The sequence below is a fragment of the Anas platyrhynchos genome, chromosome 1 (genome assembly GCF_047663525.1).
Source record: "Anas platyrhynchos isolate ZD024472 breed Pekin duck chromosome 1, IASCAAS_PekinDuck_T2T, whole genome shotgun sequence".
Taxonomy (NCBI): Eukaryota; Metazoa; Chordata; class Aves; order Anseriformes; family Anatidae; genus Anas; species Anas platyrhynchos.
The window spans coordinates 36,515,004-36,533,000 of NC_092587.1; positions in this window are offsets into that span (position 1 = coordinate 36,515,004).

The following is a 17,997-nucleotide window of genomic DNA, read 5'->3' on the forward strand; positions in this document are numbered from 1 at the left end:
TGCTTCTAGCAAGAGGTTTGGTTTTAAATAATTGTGCCAGAGCCCCTTCGTTTGTTGCAGCTCCGAGTAATGTTCCCAGAATGACCCCTCGCAGCATCCCTTTGATATCCACCTGTGTGTCTTCACGTAATCACAGCTGTCCTTAAGGCAGGACAAAGCAGTTTCCCCAGATTGCAAAGCCCATGACCTCCGCATGGCTCCGGACAAATGCATGACGCATGATTCCTGTCATGTTGCTCGCATGCAGGGTGTGCAGTCACACGTGGGGCACTGGGGCAGCAGGGAGGTGAGATCCAGTCACTTTGCAGAACGGCGCTGTGCGGATGTGAAGCACCGTGGAAAAGCAGAGGAGAGAGGTTTGGTTACATATGTGCATCCACCCAGCTGTCACCCATTAATTTATCCCCAAATGAACTTTGTTCTCTTAATTTCAAAATAGGTGGCTAGTTAGGGTAGAGGGATCGTTTTACTGTGTGACCATGAAGAATCTGAATTTCAAGAAACGTGTTTTACTGTGAATTTATTCTCACACTCAAGATACGAAGTTCTTGACAAGTGGAGACAATCTCACAATGGCAAAGTTCTTCCAAATTAAATTTTTAATTGCTCTAGTAACTACAGAAGTGTCACGTTGCTCTTACAGGGCAGGAAAATAACAAAGAGAGTCAGGGACAGATGTACCATCTGCTACTCTAAAACCCCTGATGGTGAATTTTAAAATCCTCGGATCAAGGAAAGAGAGTTTATCTTCTTTAATACGTACAGTTTCATGAGAAAGGCTCTACCAAGAGCAAGCAGGTCACCAGGCTAACCTTTCATTATTTCAGGATGAAAAACCTCTCTGAGCGTTCCTGTAGTTTACTAGACCCCTCATCTTTGCCATATGATTTTTATTTATTTATTTATTTATTATCCTGTGAAAACCCATCTGCATTACGTATTCCTTCTTTATACCTCACCGGGTTATAACTTGATTAACTCCTTTATGTGTGTGTGTGCGTTGTTCATGAGACACAGCAAGTTAGATTTGGGTCTTGGGATCACGAAACACTGGAGGGCTCAGATGCAGTAAGAAATGGGTTGTCGGTAGGAACTGAGCTTCCCGGTGGCACTACCTTTCTGGAGTTTGGACTACCTTTCTGAAGTCCATAAATGTGTGGGGAATGAGCGTACCTGCTAGGGAGCACAAAGTGGAAATTAGCTGTGTGCACTGGCCTTTATTCTAAAGATTGTGAGCAGCTCTTGAGCAGACTTGTTGGTCAGGATCAAGCTGAAAGTTGGTTTTGCTTATAATCCCACCTTTGTTATTTTAGTAACTGTTGAGGTTGAGAAAAAGAGCCTTACCATTTTACTCCATGTGCAAGACCAAATCTTGGGGAAATGTAGAGTGCTATACGAGCAATCCAGCTTTAAGTTATTTATTCTTTTTTTTTTTTTTTTTAATGGATTTTTTAAAATGGAGTTAATATTACAAAAACAGAACAAAACAAAGCAAAAAAAAAAAAAAACAGCAATTTAATAGCAGTGCTATTATATTTATAAATAAGGGGGAAGTATTCATGAATTGTTTCTCTGAATGAAGCATCAAAACACACCACCATGGATAGTTTGATGTTGTTTTGTTCAGTTTCAATTTAGCAGCAAGAGCTGCTCGAATTTTGTGAATGCCATATGGAGCCTGTTTATAAAACAGTTATCTGCTCTTTCTATACAAATCCTAATGTGCTTTAATTATCTTCATTGGACAGCCTACATTACCTGTAATGGGTAATTATTCTGTCATCTAAAAACCTGTGTGCACTCTTGGAAATTAGTTTATCTAAACCTTTGAGCTTCTTTTGACATGAACAGCTTTAATTCTTAACATTTTTTTCCTTGCATTTTGAAAAAGTGGGGTCAGCTTTGCTTATTTCTGTGTGAGCGTCTAGCGCAATAGCATCCTGATAAGAACTCCCATGTGGAACAACAATAATAATGTGTACACTGTTAATGGAAAAAATCCTGAATTTATAATAGTTATGGCTTCCCTGCTGTTGGTCAGGTTCTTTTCAGTGGTGCCCCGGGACGGGACAAGAGGCAAAGGGCACAAAGTGGAGCAGAGGAGGTTCCCTCTGAACACCAGGAGCATTTCTGTGCTGGGTGGGTGATCGAGCTCTGGTATAGGCTGCCCAAAGAGGCTGTGGGGTCTTCTCCTTGGAGATCTTCAAAAGCCACATGGACGTGGACACGGGCAGCCTGCTCTGGGTGTCCCTGCTTGGGTAGGGGTTGGGGAAGATGGGCCCCAGAGGTCCCTGCCAGCCTCAGCCATCCTGGGACTCTGGGCATGCTCTGGCTGCATACTGGTGCTTGGGGAGCCGGGATTTGGGGAGGGCACAGCTCACCCCTGGGCACTGCCTGCACCCATGGGTTTGCCTGGAGTGGCTGCATAAGGCACAAAATATGCTGAAGCTTCCTCAGCTCCTCACTCAGATATCTTCTTCCTCCTCTTCCTGCAAAGAGGGCAGGGCTGGCGTGGGCAGAGAAGTGAAGGACTGAAGATGGAGTCGTGGCACTCACTCACAAGGTTAATTATTTAGTGAAGCAGACCAGCATTAAGTCTCAGGATGTGTATGCCAGGTTACTACTTATTTTGCATGAGGCAGAAAAAAAGCTCATGACTCCAAACTTTGCAAAGCAATTCCATGTCACATCAAACAACCTCTTTGTAACAGAAGTTCAGAAAAGTGTACTACAGATCCCTAAATACCACACTTGTTCCAGATGGTTGCAGTAAAGGGAAAAAGACTTGAAAATAGGTCTCTCACCTGAGTGTTTTCCAGTGTTGATTAATATTTAAATAGCACTTTTATTTTAAGAACATGAGTGAGTCTCTTGTAGTCTTGACATTCTCCCGAACTAGCAGGAAGAACAGTGGTGCTTTAGCAATCAGCCAGAGATTTGGATGAGCACTAATGAATTTTCAGCTGATTGTTCCTTTTCAAAATTGTTTTTGAAGACGTGCCTCAGAACTGCTGCTCATTTGTAAGGGATGCCTTTGCAGAGATTACAGGCTGGACAATCATCTTTGTTAAATTCAACATTTTTTCAGCATTCTCATCTGCATCATCCCTGTTTGTCCTTTTGAAGATTTTTGGACAAGGCATGTCCGCTTTGAAAAATCACTCCATTATTTTTTCAAGTCGAATTAGGGTGAGATTTTTCCAATGCCCTTAGGGATTATTGCTTATTGATTATAATTAATTATTGCTACTAACATTTAATAACATTAATTGCTATTAATATTTGATGCTAAGTGTTAATGCCGTGACGTGAAAATCAGAAGCATCACTACTTCACCTGCAGCAAGAAAGAAGCTCAGCAGCCCTGCTCATTTAAGAACAAATTATTAATTTCCCTCCAACTGCAGGCCTTGGCTATAAGGACTGCTATTAGTAGCTTTACTTCTATAAAGCATACGTTGTACACTTCAATAAAAAATCCATGGTGGTGCCTTCTTCTTCACAAGGATGTCACTACCAAGAGCTCAGTGGGCTGCAGCGTGGATTTGTGCTCAGCAGATCTGTACTCTCTGTGGTGTCTGTCAGCCTGCTGCCACCTGGGAGTGAAATGCCCCTGCTGTGGTTTAAAACCAGGTCAAGTACATTTATTTAGTTTAAGGGAACATATTTTTGACAGCGGTGTTTGCGTTTAAGCCTGTGTTAGAGATGAGTGATGCTGACCATGCAGAAAAGCAGCCAGAATGATGTAGTCCTTGCAGTTATATGAAGAAGTTGAATGATCCAGGTAAATTTCCAGTGTAAATCCCTACATTTGGCCTATTGTCATCTGTGTGAGATCTTACTGACCTTTCTGTAAGCACGCGTCATCTGGAGCACATCTGCATTATATTACATCCTAATACATTGATGCAATACTGCTTTTGATTTTTAGAGATTCTTGCTCAAGAAAAATGTATTTTAAAATGATTTTAAATGACAGTTTTCTCTTTATCTTAATGAGTCAGCCATTAAAGTGATTGATTCATTAATTCTAATACTTGGTATTAGACAATTAATCTAATTAGAAATCTAATTTCTCCGCTAAAATATTAAACACACTCATTAATACCTGCCAGCAAAATAATTGTAAGTGAACCCTCTCATTAGTGCTTTCCCGATTCCTGGCCAAAATAACACAACTGTTGTGCAGTTACTTGAAAGCACCATGGCAGAATTTAGTAGCAATACTTCAAATGAAAATCATTGCTGGGGCAGATCTCTGCTTTATCATCTCTGTGAGGTTTCTAAAGGGAAGAACAGATGTGTCTGCTAAAGTATTAACATACTTATAGTTATTTATTAGTCTTCTGATAACCTTATGTTTGGGGGAAACTAGCCCTTTATATTCAAACATTAATTTCTCCTTTTTCAAGGAGAAGTTTAACAAGGAGAGAGTGATCTGTCAGCTGGTTTCCAAAGCATCTGTTCTGATGTACTTTCTAAGTACTGGATCTCAGTCTTGAGACTTCTCTGCTCTCATATAATAGCAGGACTGAAATATCTGATTTTACATGGCTGTGATGCAACTCATTCTAGGGAAAATTTCAAAAAAAGGTGACAAACCCACCATAAACTCCCCTGATAAATTAAAATAATAACAATAATAATGACATCAATTAATAATAATAATAGTATCAATAATAATAATAATAGTTTTTTATATAAATTATTCAATATCTTTATAAAAGTCAGACTCAAATGCCCTCTACAGTGCCCCTGGGGTAGTTTCTTAAATGCAGGCAGGCTCATTGCAAACAAATCATGCAGTACGGACATAAACTCCCAGGACTGCCCAGGCAGTCTGGGTTTCCCAGATCTATGGAAAGTCCTGCAGGGTAGGCTTCCTTCCGCAGCTCATGCCCTCCAGGTGTTAGAGCTGGTGGCTGCACCTCTGCCCTTAGGTCTAGAGCTGCCTTGTAGTTAAGCTGCTAATTTTCTGGGATGCTTTGCAAAACACACGCCTCCACAGACTGTTTTGAAGATTGGTGTACTTTTCTGAGTGTCTGGAATAGGGCCATGTTTGAGATTGCCTGAGCCAGAAGTTCATCCCAGAAAGGTGGGATTTACGGTCTCACTTTCCTAAAAGCCTTTGGTTGCCAACATTATGTAGTAATTTTTGAAGATTTTGCATCTCCTTGGGATTTGGGACTGAATTATGGCTTTGCTCTCTTCTAAATTGGTTCACTTGTTTGATTTTTATACAATGATTTGCTTACAGCTGAATGTTAACCTAGGATGGACAGTGCAACACATCATCGTGAAGAGCTTCAGGAGTAGACGTTTCCAAAGACAAATTTTAACAGACAGACATATTTTGTTATAAATCCGCACTGAATAACTTAGTGTGTAGATCGTAGTCAGCATGAGCTGAACTACATGAGGGCTGCTGTATGGGATCAGAGAAGGAAGATAATGGAACACCATGGCTGGTGGCAGGGAGATTGAGCAGCTTAAGCTAATTACAAATTAACAGCTTTAGTTATTATTTGGCCTATTTTCTATGTGAGTATCACCTTAAAATGTCATTTGGAGCAAAATTTAGTCTTGTTAGTTCCTGCACAGCAGAACTGGAGCTCTGGCACACCCCAGGGCATTCATAATCAGTCAGGTGCCAGTGTGAAAGTTTGTGTCTCAAGGTACATTGCAGGATCAGCTGCTTCCCAGCCATGCTGTGCTGCCAGCTGTTTGAATATTGCTTCCCAAGTCTCAGAAATAAATGCATGTTGTGTTATCAGTAAATTGTGGCTGGTATTTTGCGTTGTCTTTCTAGGAGGTTTGTCCAGAGATGGAAATCTGTGTGCAACCTCTGAATGCTTTGAAAATTTTCATGTCTACATCTGTATGCTGCATAGAGTGGATGACAGAGGTTAGAACTGGGAGTTCTCCCTTAAACCTTCTGCAAAATTGCATTGCTTTGCTCTTCATATTCAAATGTGCCTGCACTTGACAGGTTGCACTGCTGTTGTTAGGCTCAGGAAGCACTTAGGAAGCAGCTGACGGTGTCAGTCCTGTCTGAGAAAAACTGGGAGAAGAAATCCCAATACAGAGCTTCTCCTCCATCCAAAATACACATCTAGAACATTTTCAAAATGATATAGTTTTACTGAAGAGCTAAGAAGAACAAAAGTTGCTGACCTCATGATATCTTTGTCTTTATAAAGAGTAATTTTTGCAGTCTAGAAAATGATACCTAAATATTCTCTGTACCCTGTGGTGCATCATTTATCTAATTTAAGTTTGTGTTAATGGCTTTTACAGCAATACCATTGTTATTGTTAAGGGAATGCTCTTGTGTCTACTAGGCACTGTAGAGATACAGTATCTGTATAAACCATGCCAGATATTCTGCTGCACATCTAGAGGTTTCTACAGACAGAGGTCAGGGCAGTAAGAATTCTGTCTGGGGTAACAGTCATAGTGGAGGTTATGATGACCTGGCTATTTGTAGACAAGGGATTTCCAGAGGCCAATTTGTAACATATGCATTTTCTTATCTAATATTTGTAATTGGTTGTGCTGTGCTGGGTTTTGCAGAGGGATGAATACACCAAGGTATTGAATGAATACACCATTAGACTATGAAAGTCTAATGATGTGCTGATAAAAATGTATAGAACTCAGTTATTTCTCCCCTTTTTCTTTCAGGAAACAATTAGTCTAGTATGCACCCCTGAATCTCATCATTAAAGTAAAAAATGTTCAAATATGCTTTGATTGACAGTTTCTAAAAGCACTGATGTGGGAAAAGATGTTTTTCTTCAGCCCCACATATAATTATAATTCTCATTGAAATTCTTTCTGTAAATAGGTTGATGCTGGGAATATAGTTTGAGAAGCTCACATGCTTTCCTCAAATTTATGCTTCCCATGATAACAATAAATTACAAAACTCATGTTAAGTGCCTTCTGGTTCTCAGAATACAAATGTAGACTTTTCCTTCAGAGGCTAACTGTCATATGCATCTGTGAAGTTTGTTACTTCTACACAGGACAGAAAACAAATATAAAACTGCTGCATTTTTGTAATTTTATAGATGTTTTAATTCATCAGTGATCCAGCAATATGTAGATACCATTTATGGTAATATTGCTGATATTTCTAAAGACAGACTAACTTTAGCACAATTTTGGCTATGAAACTGTAGTTCCAGCTCTTAGTCATCAGTCTAAGCACTAGATGTCTACCTCTGTGTCTCACACCACTGATACCACTATCCTGGAATAACAAAGGATAAAACTTCTATTTTAATTAGTAAATCTCTGGGACTGTGTTCTTCTGTCAAAAAAGTATTTTATGTGAAAAGCTCTTGATTAATAAAATCTTCGTCAGTTTTCTGGCAATAGAGAAATCCTATGTTTATTACCAACTCAGCAACACCACTTTTGTGGTGTCTTTGTGAAATATCGTGGATCTACACCCAAAAGACAGAAAATCATCCACTGTACCTTTGGCAACATAAAGAATTAAACCCCAATAATGCTATCTTGTTCATATTGCCTTAATACTTAGCATTGGTTCTTTCTGAAAATGCATTACCAATGCACCATTATTATTTAGTTTTGTCATAAACCTTGTTTTGGTCTTAGGAAAGATTGAAGGTGCACCTTTTGCTGCTAGAACACACTTTCTGACAATTACAGTTTAATATCGGCATCACTGGAGGACCTCCAAAGAGATCAGAAATGAAATAACACTCCCAATGACACTCGAGGTATTGCGCCCTGGTGAAGAGGGAACTTCCCTTCATGCAGAACTGCCGGAGCAACGCCAAGATGTCCAGCCCCGCAGTCTGTGGTTTTCTCAGGCATGAATGCAGCAAGGAGTGGGAAGCAAATGGAGTAGCAGCAGTCATGCTGCTGTGGACAAAGCAGTGTAAAGAGTGTAATAATAGTGATGAAAGGGGGAAAAGAACCATGAAGATCTTTTAATTCTATAGGTGCTTGATAAAGAATGCTCAGGTTTCTATGAAAAATCTTGCATCCCCATATCAACTTAAAACCATCCGTGATACAGCAGAAAGCTTCAGGAAAAACTTCGTGATTGGAGAAGTTCTCTGATGTCCACAAAAGAGATACTCAGAATCAAACATATGCTGTTATTTTTTTGAAGAATGTATAGAATAAAAATAATGCTGCTTCATGAAAACAAGATAGTTGCCACACTAAGGTCTTGCCTAATATTTCTTTATTTTCTCAGTTGAAACAGTCTTAACTTTCTCAGGCAGTGCATGTAGCAGATGGATAAGCCAGGTCTTCCAAAGAATGGTTTTGGGCTGAAGATACCGATGAGATATTCTGTTATTACTGGCAGTGGTTTTGTTCTATACTAGCTGTAAGAATGCTATCTTTGCTACTTTCAAAGATTTCACATGGAAATGTTGGACTGGATCAAACACTGCATTATGTTAAAGTAGTCCAAAGTGTGTGAAAACACAAATATATATAGCAGAAATAACTTTAAAATAAGGCTGAAGTTGCTTTTAAAATTGACAGATGCACGTTTTAATAATAGGTAAATACATATAATTATAGAGTGTTTCTCCTCCTTGATGTCCAAAACACTCATTTTTTGCTTAATTCCACTCAGGAAATATATATTTTTTCCTCACTTACTTTATTTGCCAGTGCTTAAGATTACAGAAGCCTAGAGACTGACCTTGCTTATAATTCAAAGTATGTTAAGGAGCAGCTTGAACATCTTGGAAACAGCGTATGTTTGAGCTATACTGTTTCAAACTTCCTGGTCATGCTGAGGTCTGATTTGAGTATGATTTAAATACTTATAGCTTTCCTGAAGGTCTGGCTGAAAAAGAAACACTGTGTTCACTGCAATATTAAATAATAAAGCTTTTCTGAAATGTTGGGTGAGTATCTTTAGCAATAAATATAAATCATCAAAGGGACTTTGAACCTACCGTGCCCATACTGACTGGGGGCTGAGGTAATTAAGCAGGAATCAGCAGAGATGTGCCTTCATCTCTAATGTGCATTTTTTGGGTGAGGACTGTGGCTAAATCTCTTCCAGCTAGCACACGTGGCTAGGCATGTGGTTCTGTACATAATCCAAGCCTTCCAAGTGTTAATTTTATCTATGTTTATTTTGGTGTGGTTTTTGAAGCCTGCTGTGTGATTTTAATTGGAAGAAAATTTTAACTAAATTACTTGAAATTCCACTCCCTAGGATAAATGTTTAGAACAGAACAAAATAAGAAGGGAAAATTAACTTGCAGTTTGCCGTCAGGGATGTTAAGAATAGCTCATTGGCTAGTGGTATTGAGACATCAGAGATGATGGAAGGTATCTGCACATGGTTTTATTTAATTTATGCACATATGGTAATACTATAATAATTTGCTTGGGTTTTGTTGTGCAGTGTTGTCTGTTACAATTTCGTGGTCATGACTAAGAAGCCAAGCTCCCTGCTTTTGAAGCTGACAAGGCACGGCATTTTGTGTGCTTGTTCTCGGGGGGGACTTGCTGTCAATCTGATTTCTGTTAAAGACTGAGCTCTAATTAAAATGTAACAGTGGAAGAAATGCTACTAATTAACATGTATGTGCTCCCATGATGTATAACTTCTTAGGGCACAGAAAGCTGCAGAACAGCAGTCTCCCTTAAATTCCACTTCCCTTCATTATGGACAAGAGCGTGCATTGGATCTCTTACAGCAGTCCTGGAAACACTCCAAATCCAAGAGCACTCCTGGGAACTCATGCCTGTCTCCAGGCGAAGCGAAAGGAAAAGTCTTTGGTATCTTCCATAGCATATGCTTATTTTTACCTTTTATTCTGGCAGACACACCGCTTCTTGCGTGTTCCCCTGTGGCCTGAGTATTGGAAGTAAGCGAGGTAAATGACTTTGCATTTTCCCGTTATGACAGAGGAGTTGCATCCCACATTAACAAGTCTTAAGAACATATGTGCACTGTAACTCACATATTGATTATATATGTTTCCTGGCTAATATATAGGCAAAACATGTGAAGAAACAGTGGAAACTCTTTCATTCAGAACTTGAAGCTTTGCAGTTGCGAGTTGATTTTATATTTTAGCTTTTCCTTTTCACATTAACTTCTTTGCCAAGCTGCATGTAAACCTTCTTTGTCTAGAAAATGCAACCTTTTCAAGAGTAAAATATTCCAGGGGTTAGCTGAAACCGGTCTTAGCAGTGCTGTTCTCCTGGCTTCATGCCTATGAAAGTGGTTAATGGTTGGAATTTATGTCACAGAACACATAATAATTTGTTAGAAGAAACTGGATTCAGTCACAGCACAGGCATTTTTCTCTTCCTGTCATTATATTTTGTGAGGACTTACTTATTTCCTGCAATCTTAGCCCATGTGAAGAAGAGAATGATAAAATTTCTGAATAATTTTTTTTTTTCTGAGAATACATTTATACTCCAGCTGACCTTTGGAGTAAATTTGAACTATTAGATTTTCCCACATATTTATAGCTGTGGCCGTGCATCTTTGCCAACAAATCTTACAGACTTTATCCACCAAACATTTATTTATGGTAAAAAGACAATTTGCACTTGAAACACTGTAGAAAAAGATCAAAGCTGTTACATTTCAAGTTAAGCTTTCATTTATAGTCTTATTTTTCTGTGCTGTCATCAGCCAATGTTACATTCAATTTCATAACAAATTTACCTAAGATGACTGTTTGCTTCATTTAATTCCTTTCTGAGCTGCTAAATATTGTCTGTGAAAGTGATTTTCCTGAGACCACTCTGGCATATATAAAATGCTGGGCTGTTTCTTTCTGCTGAGCAACCACAGATTCAAAATATGTCTTCTTCCTAGGCTTCTTCCCCCAAGCTTGTTTGAACGGGATGGATGTATTTCAAAGAATGAGTTGTTCTGCTTGATGTAGCTTTGTGTAACATGCCCTTTCTGAGTAAACATTGACTTGTAAGTCACACTGCTGTACAATAAAAGTTGTGCTGATGATGACTCTGCCCTATATTAAGAAAAAACAATGCTGAAATCTTAACTCACAAATAAATACTGTCAATTCCATTTTGTGTCAGACTTTATCAAAATGTTTGCTTACACTACACAAGATATCCTATTCTTGACTACATTAAAATATATTTCCAAAGAAAAATGTTTGCTGGTAAAATTTGACCAGAGAGTGCTTTCGGTCTGAGAATTTGATCTGGATTTGTGTTTGGGGTTTTCTTTTGGGGCTGCACATGTACGGAGTTGTGTTCTGCCCATCTTGCTATGCCATGGGGCTCCAGGGCCATCCCACATGCGTTCTCTGACTTCCATCCTGGACAACCCCTGTGTAAGCACCTTCTGGACAGATATTAACAAATTACGTTCCCAAAGAAAGCCGGAACATGAAGGAAGACAAATACTTGCGTGCTGTTGAATAATGCCCCTGTGGAGCAAGAACTGGGTGTCTGAAGAATCTAAGGGCAGAGCGTGCTTGGTGCTGCAACTGTATGTGGGATGCATGGGGCCAAGGAAGAGCTGCTCTCCAAAGGTCTGCATTAACTCATGGCTTCCTTGGGCAATGACCGTGAAAGTGTGCGAAGGCCCCAATTCACTAGCGCCATTAAGAACTGTTTCTTTTTAAACATACCTTTAAATCTGGTCACAAAACATACATTTAAGTGCTTTGCTGAGCTGGGGATTAAATGTAACACCTGTGTTATACACTGCGTTTATGCACTGCAGGCATTGAAGAGGGTCAAATGGGAGATCATTTATCCTAATTACTGTGATGTAAGAGGAGCAGCAGGCAGTAAAGAGGCGAAAATTCTTTAATCCTGCTATGTACAGAACAAAAGCATATTCAACACTCTTTCAAAATGTGTGATGGTGTATAATTTTCCAGGTCTCTGTCAATCCTTTTATAACCACACTGAAAATGGATTTGCCCTGTCAGTGTTAGTTGAGAAACCCTTGCTGCCAATAATTGAAACCTGCAATAGCAATAGATTTTTTCTAAGAATAAGTGGGCTTTGAGATCCTCCAGCATAACTCAATGTAAAAGAGTTTCCATTATCTGCCAGTGTTTTTACCAGCCCAATCTCCTCAATGTCTGTTTTAAGCATTTCTTCTTTGTAAAGGTAAGAAAAAGAATGTTTTAAGAGTCTTTATATAGCAAATGTATTTGTACTTCTACAGCAATATTGTCATTATTTTGTACTGAGAAAGAGTAATGTGAATTTCAGCCCCTCTAAAAATGCTGCAAGGTTATTTCTTAACTTTGATGATAAAACTCAACTGCATGGCACTTGATGAAGAAAAATAAAATAGACCATTTAGACGGAGGGAATGTAAAGAAGGAGCCTGTAGAACAAAACAATTCATTGAATACCCATCTATATTTGAAAGAAGAAAAGTAGCAATTGTCATATGATTTTTTATTGTGTGATTTTTTTTTTTTTTTGGTCATTTACCATTGTGCAGTAGCATTCTTCCAGTAGAGTTTTTGTATTGTACAAAGTTACACAGTTATAGCATCTCTGTTTTGTATAGTGGCAGTCTCTCTCTATCCTACCAAACATGCCTAAATATCTTGAAAGGAACAGCCAAAGCTATTCAGTATTTACATACTATCCAGCCCTGCTGTCATAAGTGGCAGAGTAGCAAGGTACATCACAGAAATGACATTTTCAAAAATTCTGTGTATTACGCTTACATGGTTGCAGAACAACAGGAGTTAGCATGACATGGCATGTATTTAGAAAGCAACTGTTTTAAAGCACTTTTAAACTCTATTAAAACATTTTCAAATATTTTGGTAAAAATAATTTCCTGAGTATTGTCCTCTTGCCTACTTTTGTTAAGAGTTCCTAGCAGCCTTAAAGGCACTGAAGTGACCTGGGGCTGCACTGGGGGTCCCCATTTCAGCTCAGCTAGAGGCCATGGGATGAATCTGTGAGTTGGAGTTGTGCACCTACACAAGATTCATTGCAAAATAAGAGGGTGAATTTTTCAGTTTCATCCATGGTTGAAACTTAGTGGCTATTTTGAATTATATGAATATAAGAACTGAGCTAGAGTTCATGATAATCATTTTTGTATCACTTCCGTCTTCTTTACAGAATATGAATCTAGACGAATAGTTTTCACATGAACTAATATCCAAATATTTTTATTTATTCATTTATTTACTTACTTACTTTGTATGAGACCAAGCACTTGGAATTTAATATCAAGAAGGAATATGATTTTGGAAGTTGCAAGCAACTGGAGGGAGAATTTAGAATGGAACTATTTACTACATGTATATATTAACAACACACTGCTACTGACAGATACTGAACAGTGTTGTTCAGAGCCACTGACCCAGTGTATGCTTATTTTAAGTACCTGCCCAAACTGAAAAAAATAAAATAAAATTAGGAAATCTCAGTGACTGTGATAGGCTTTTTCAGCTGTTCCTCCAGCACATACATAGATGAGATTGCTTCACTGGAGCTATAATGCAGAGTATAATACTCATCTAACGAAAAGGAAGAATCTGATGCATTAAGAAAATATAAGTGCTGATTTTCCTTTGCCTGATTTTTCACCTTCTGGGCTGCCCATGAGGACAGTCTCTTCTTGCATTGGCGAGGCTCCTCTGCTGCTAATGAGACTTGGGTCCACTTTTCCAACTGCAGTCCAAGTTTTGTGCAATGCCTTTCACACTAGGGTTGTATTTCCAGAAGAAAACCTCAGGTGGCAGCAGCATCATATCTTTTGTCACCAGTCCTGGTCTTCGTGCAATTCTTTCTTCTGCCACCAGTTCATTAGGACTTGTTAACGAGGGCCAATGTGCTTAACGACGTTATTAGCAAATCATCAGCCTATCGAAGAGTGAAAATGTTCTTTTCTGGCTGATTTACTCATGTGCATATCTCATTTGGAAGTCCTTCTATATCCACATTTTATATATTCAGGCAAATATTGTGTGCTTCTATATATTTGTGTATATGACTTTACTGACTCTCGATAGGAACTAATTACCTTGGGTTGATAATGTGTTTGAATTGAATTAAATCTCCTAGAGCATTCTTTGTGTGATTTCATGTCTCCTTTGAGATGAGTAATTGTCCACTTGCTGATTTATGTGATCACATGTAACCAAAAAGGAAAGGGGAAGGTATTCAAAAGATCATGAAAAAGGCACTACAGAATACAGAAGGAAGGCGTTTGGGAACTGAGCAAGGAATAAAAAGTGAGAAGGATTCATCATCAGATATGCAGGAAATCAGAGAGGAAATGCAAAAGGGAGGAGAAAGCTAGAGCCTGACTAGAATAAGAGCTGCTTCCCACAGCTCCATTCCTGGGCTCTTGAACACCTGCAGTTTCCCTGTCCTGTTTCAAGACACCAAGTCATAGAAATTACCTTTGAGATTTCCTTCTATTCCCACTTGCAATGACTTTGTCTCTCCATATAATTGTTTTCTAGGCACTGGACACTTCAATATTCTCTCCATACCTTGAGTTTCACTGCCAGTCAGCCAAAGATCTTTGAACTCTTTCAGTTTCCCCCTTCAGCCTTCTGCGTTAAAGTATGCCTGTAGAAAATCATATGCACCAAAACTTTCCCTTCTGTCCTCCAAAAACACACAAGTGAGCAAAGAATACTCCTCCTGAGCACAGCATATTTGGGTTCACATTCCCGTAGCAGGACAGAAAAAGTAGTTTAAGGATCAGCAGAGCATGTTGGTAACTATCAGAATTGTCCCAGAATGGGACTGGCAATGGGTCACTTCTTCAGCCTAGCCATAAAAAGAGCATGCTCCCTGTCACGCCAAGAGCTTATGACCTTCTTTACCCAAGTGTAGCATCAGAACAAGATCGTCTTCGTCTTGTGGGAGTTCGGAATGGACACCAACTCCTTCTGCACTGGAAAATACACAAAATGATGAATCTCTTCTGTTTTAATAGACTGTGAGGCATTTTTGGTATGTCTGCTAGATTTGATAATCTCATGTCTTCGATGCTGCAATATCCATCTCTTCATGTGACACCTTGGCCTGGTTAAGACACAGGTGAAGCAATTATTTGGAGAAGCATGTGGTGGTTAGGTGACTAAAGGTCCTAGCTGTATCCTCTCTGCCCAATAGTAGGATGAGAAACAGGAGAAGAGTTTGCATCCACAAATATCACCTCTTGTTGTATGGGATTCGTGATGGGAGGGAATGGTTGGTAAGCCACATGCTTGTTTTAGGGACTGTGGCCAAGCATGGATAATGCTACTGCTCAGCATAGTTTGCAGAGTGCATTCAAGAAACAGAGAATGAACCTCGGTGCTCAGCAGAGCAGGGGTCCAGCCCCAGGATCCTCTGCTGAGCCTCTCCTCCCCCAGCACACTGGCGGTAGGTCCAGGGTCATCTCAAAGAATATCTCAACAATATCTCAACAAATATTGTCCTTGTGAATTTGCATTGCAGGTGAATTATATAATGCTCCAGTTGTTCCAACACTGGAAAGAAAGGGATGAAGAGTTAAAAAAAAAAAAAAAAAAAAAAAAAAGAACAACGCACAGTAACATTTTCTTCCATAGAAAGAGTTTGTTCAGAATTATTTCCAAGTAATATACATATAAAATAGCCCTTTTAGAATTAATTATGCACTGGAGATGATTTGATGTCATTTTATAAATGCACAGCCTAATTAAAATACAATTGCTGGTCTATTAAATATCTGTTTTACCCATATTTCTTTATGTTTTATTATCATGAAGCACAGTAATTTAAAATGTGCATTGACTTCAGCACAGGTCTTATACTAATATATAATTGTTATTCTTACTTATATTTGTGAGGAGAATTCTGAGATTTCCCTGGGCAGCCAACGAGGTATTCTGCATAAACTGATTGTTTTAAGCTTGCATAACCTCTTCCAGTTTGGGAAGAAGTAATTGCAAAGCTTCCAGCATCGCATGCACTCATTAGATGTGAATTGGCACTTTTATTTAATTTGGGTGTCTTACAAGGTGGTCTGTGCTCCCACACACTGTATCCTGTTCTCACATATTTTGAGGAAAAGTTTCTATAAAGCATCAATTTAGTCACAATGAAATATGAGTCAGTCGACACAAGCTTGGGGGTTTTAGGGAGCGGGGGAAGGACTTACCTCTCAGAAAGGAAGCTAAACTGATTAGGAAATAGAATAAATTGTTGGATGACTCTGGTGTGTACAAAGTGACTAAAATTGGGTTGTGGCAGGTTTTTTTTTCTGTTGCCGTGGGAGGACTACAGCCACAAATAGATGCCTACAGCAAAGTGTTTCCTCATGACGAGTAATGGGAAAGACGGGTGAGGAAGCCCAGCGCTTCAGGCCTTTTCTGCCGTGGAAAGCTTTAGATCTGCTTTAGCAATGTGGAAACTGCATTTGTGCTTAAAATGGAGCAAGCGCTGCCGTGGCCAGGCTTCAGTTGCTTTTACAAGGTGTCGCAGAAACCTGTCCAGATCGGGTCCCCATCCACGTCACAGCAATCAAACTCTTCATGCCCTGCTTCTGGGCTCCCACTGGTGGGGCTGCAACTGTGGGAGCTACAACAAGGATACTACAGGGGAAACCCCTGCTGTCTGATGCAGAAAGCCTTTGAGATGCTGAAGGAGCTGCCAGGAGGTTCATGTGTGGCCAACACACATTCAAACAACAGGCACAGCACAAAGGCACCTTCAGGCCACGAAGGCTCGAGAAACCACATGGCCAGTTTTAGATATGTAATCTCTGACTTCAGCAAGACTTCTCACGTCCTTAATATTTCAGACCAGTCTTAAGTGTGTGCCAATGTCACAGAACTGTGACAGCTTGACATCTCACCTATGGCTGGCTTGTGACAGAAGTGTCAGAATGGCCAAATGGATTATTAGGCTCTACTTTTCCATCCCCTCTCCCCTGGGGGAAGGAGGACATCTAGGTGTGGGCTTGTAGTCCATGTTTTAGTGGTCATTCAGATGCAGTGACAGTCAGTGCACACACGCACTTCTTTTCCTCAATTTCTATAGTTATGCTTAATTTTTATACCCATAAAGAGAAACAGCAAAGTCACAGAAATGCATCAGTAGAAGCATTGAGCTAAAATGATCTTATCCTGATGAAGCTTTCACTATCTGTAAAAGCAAAGTGAGCATATTGGCAATAATAACTGTTGGCCAGGATGCCATTGTGTGTGATGCTGAGGACAAAGGCTCTCAAGGCACAGTGCCTCAGAAAGGTCAAAACTAAGGAACATAAGCCAGATGTTGGAAATCGGTCTGTGACCCGCTGAAATTAACACAAGGCTTGTGCTGATTTCAGCGAGGCTGACTGTCAGCCAGGCTCTCCAAGCAGGGTAGGAATGAGATGAATAGATCTGAAGGCCAGATGAGACCACTGTGTTACCTAGTCTGTCTTCTCCATAGTGCAAGATTTAGGATTTCCCTAAATCCTTTACTTAAATCCTTTACTTAAAAACCATTAGCTGCATTGACCTAATGTGTAACTTTTAGGCAAGTGTCCATTTTTATCACCTACACTTTTAAGACCAAAGAACTCACTGAGTTCCTTAGGCCTGTGTACCAAAGCTTCCCAGTCTCCATCCTGAGATCCACCAGTGGTTAGTCCATTTAATGCATGATGTTGGCATGTCTTCGCCTGCTTAGTCAAAATGTTATGCTAGGTTATGTGTCACACAGATATCTACATGTATTATATTCATACCATTCCCCTACCAACAAAATTTATTATATGTAAAAAAAAAAAATAAAAAAAATTAGAAAGCATTGTTTTTGTTCCCTGACGCCCATTCTGGTTACATTGATCCTCTGAGTCAGGAGCCAAAAATGGGTTCAGCACTATAAAAGGCCAAGCAACCTACAGATCAGCATTAGCTTTTGAGGCCTCAGAAAGCCATTTAAAAATTACAATATGTCCTGCCAACCACAAATGAAATATAGCAAAATCGACCAAAAGTCCCACGTGCCAAAGATCTCTTTTGTCAGATTAGCAGGGTGC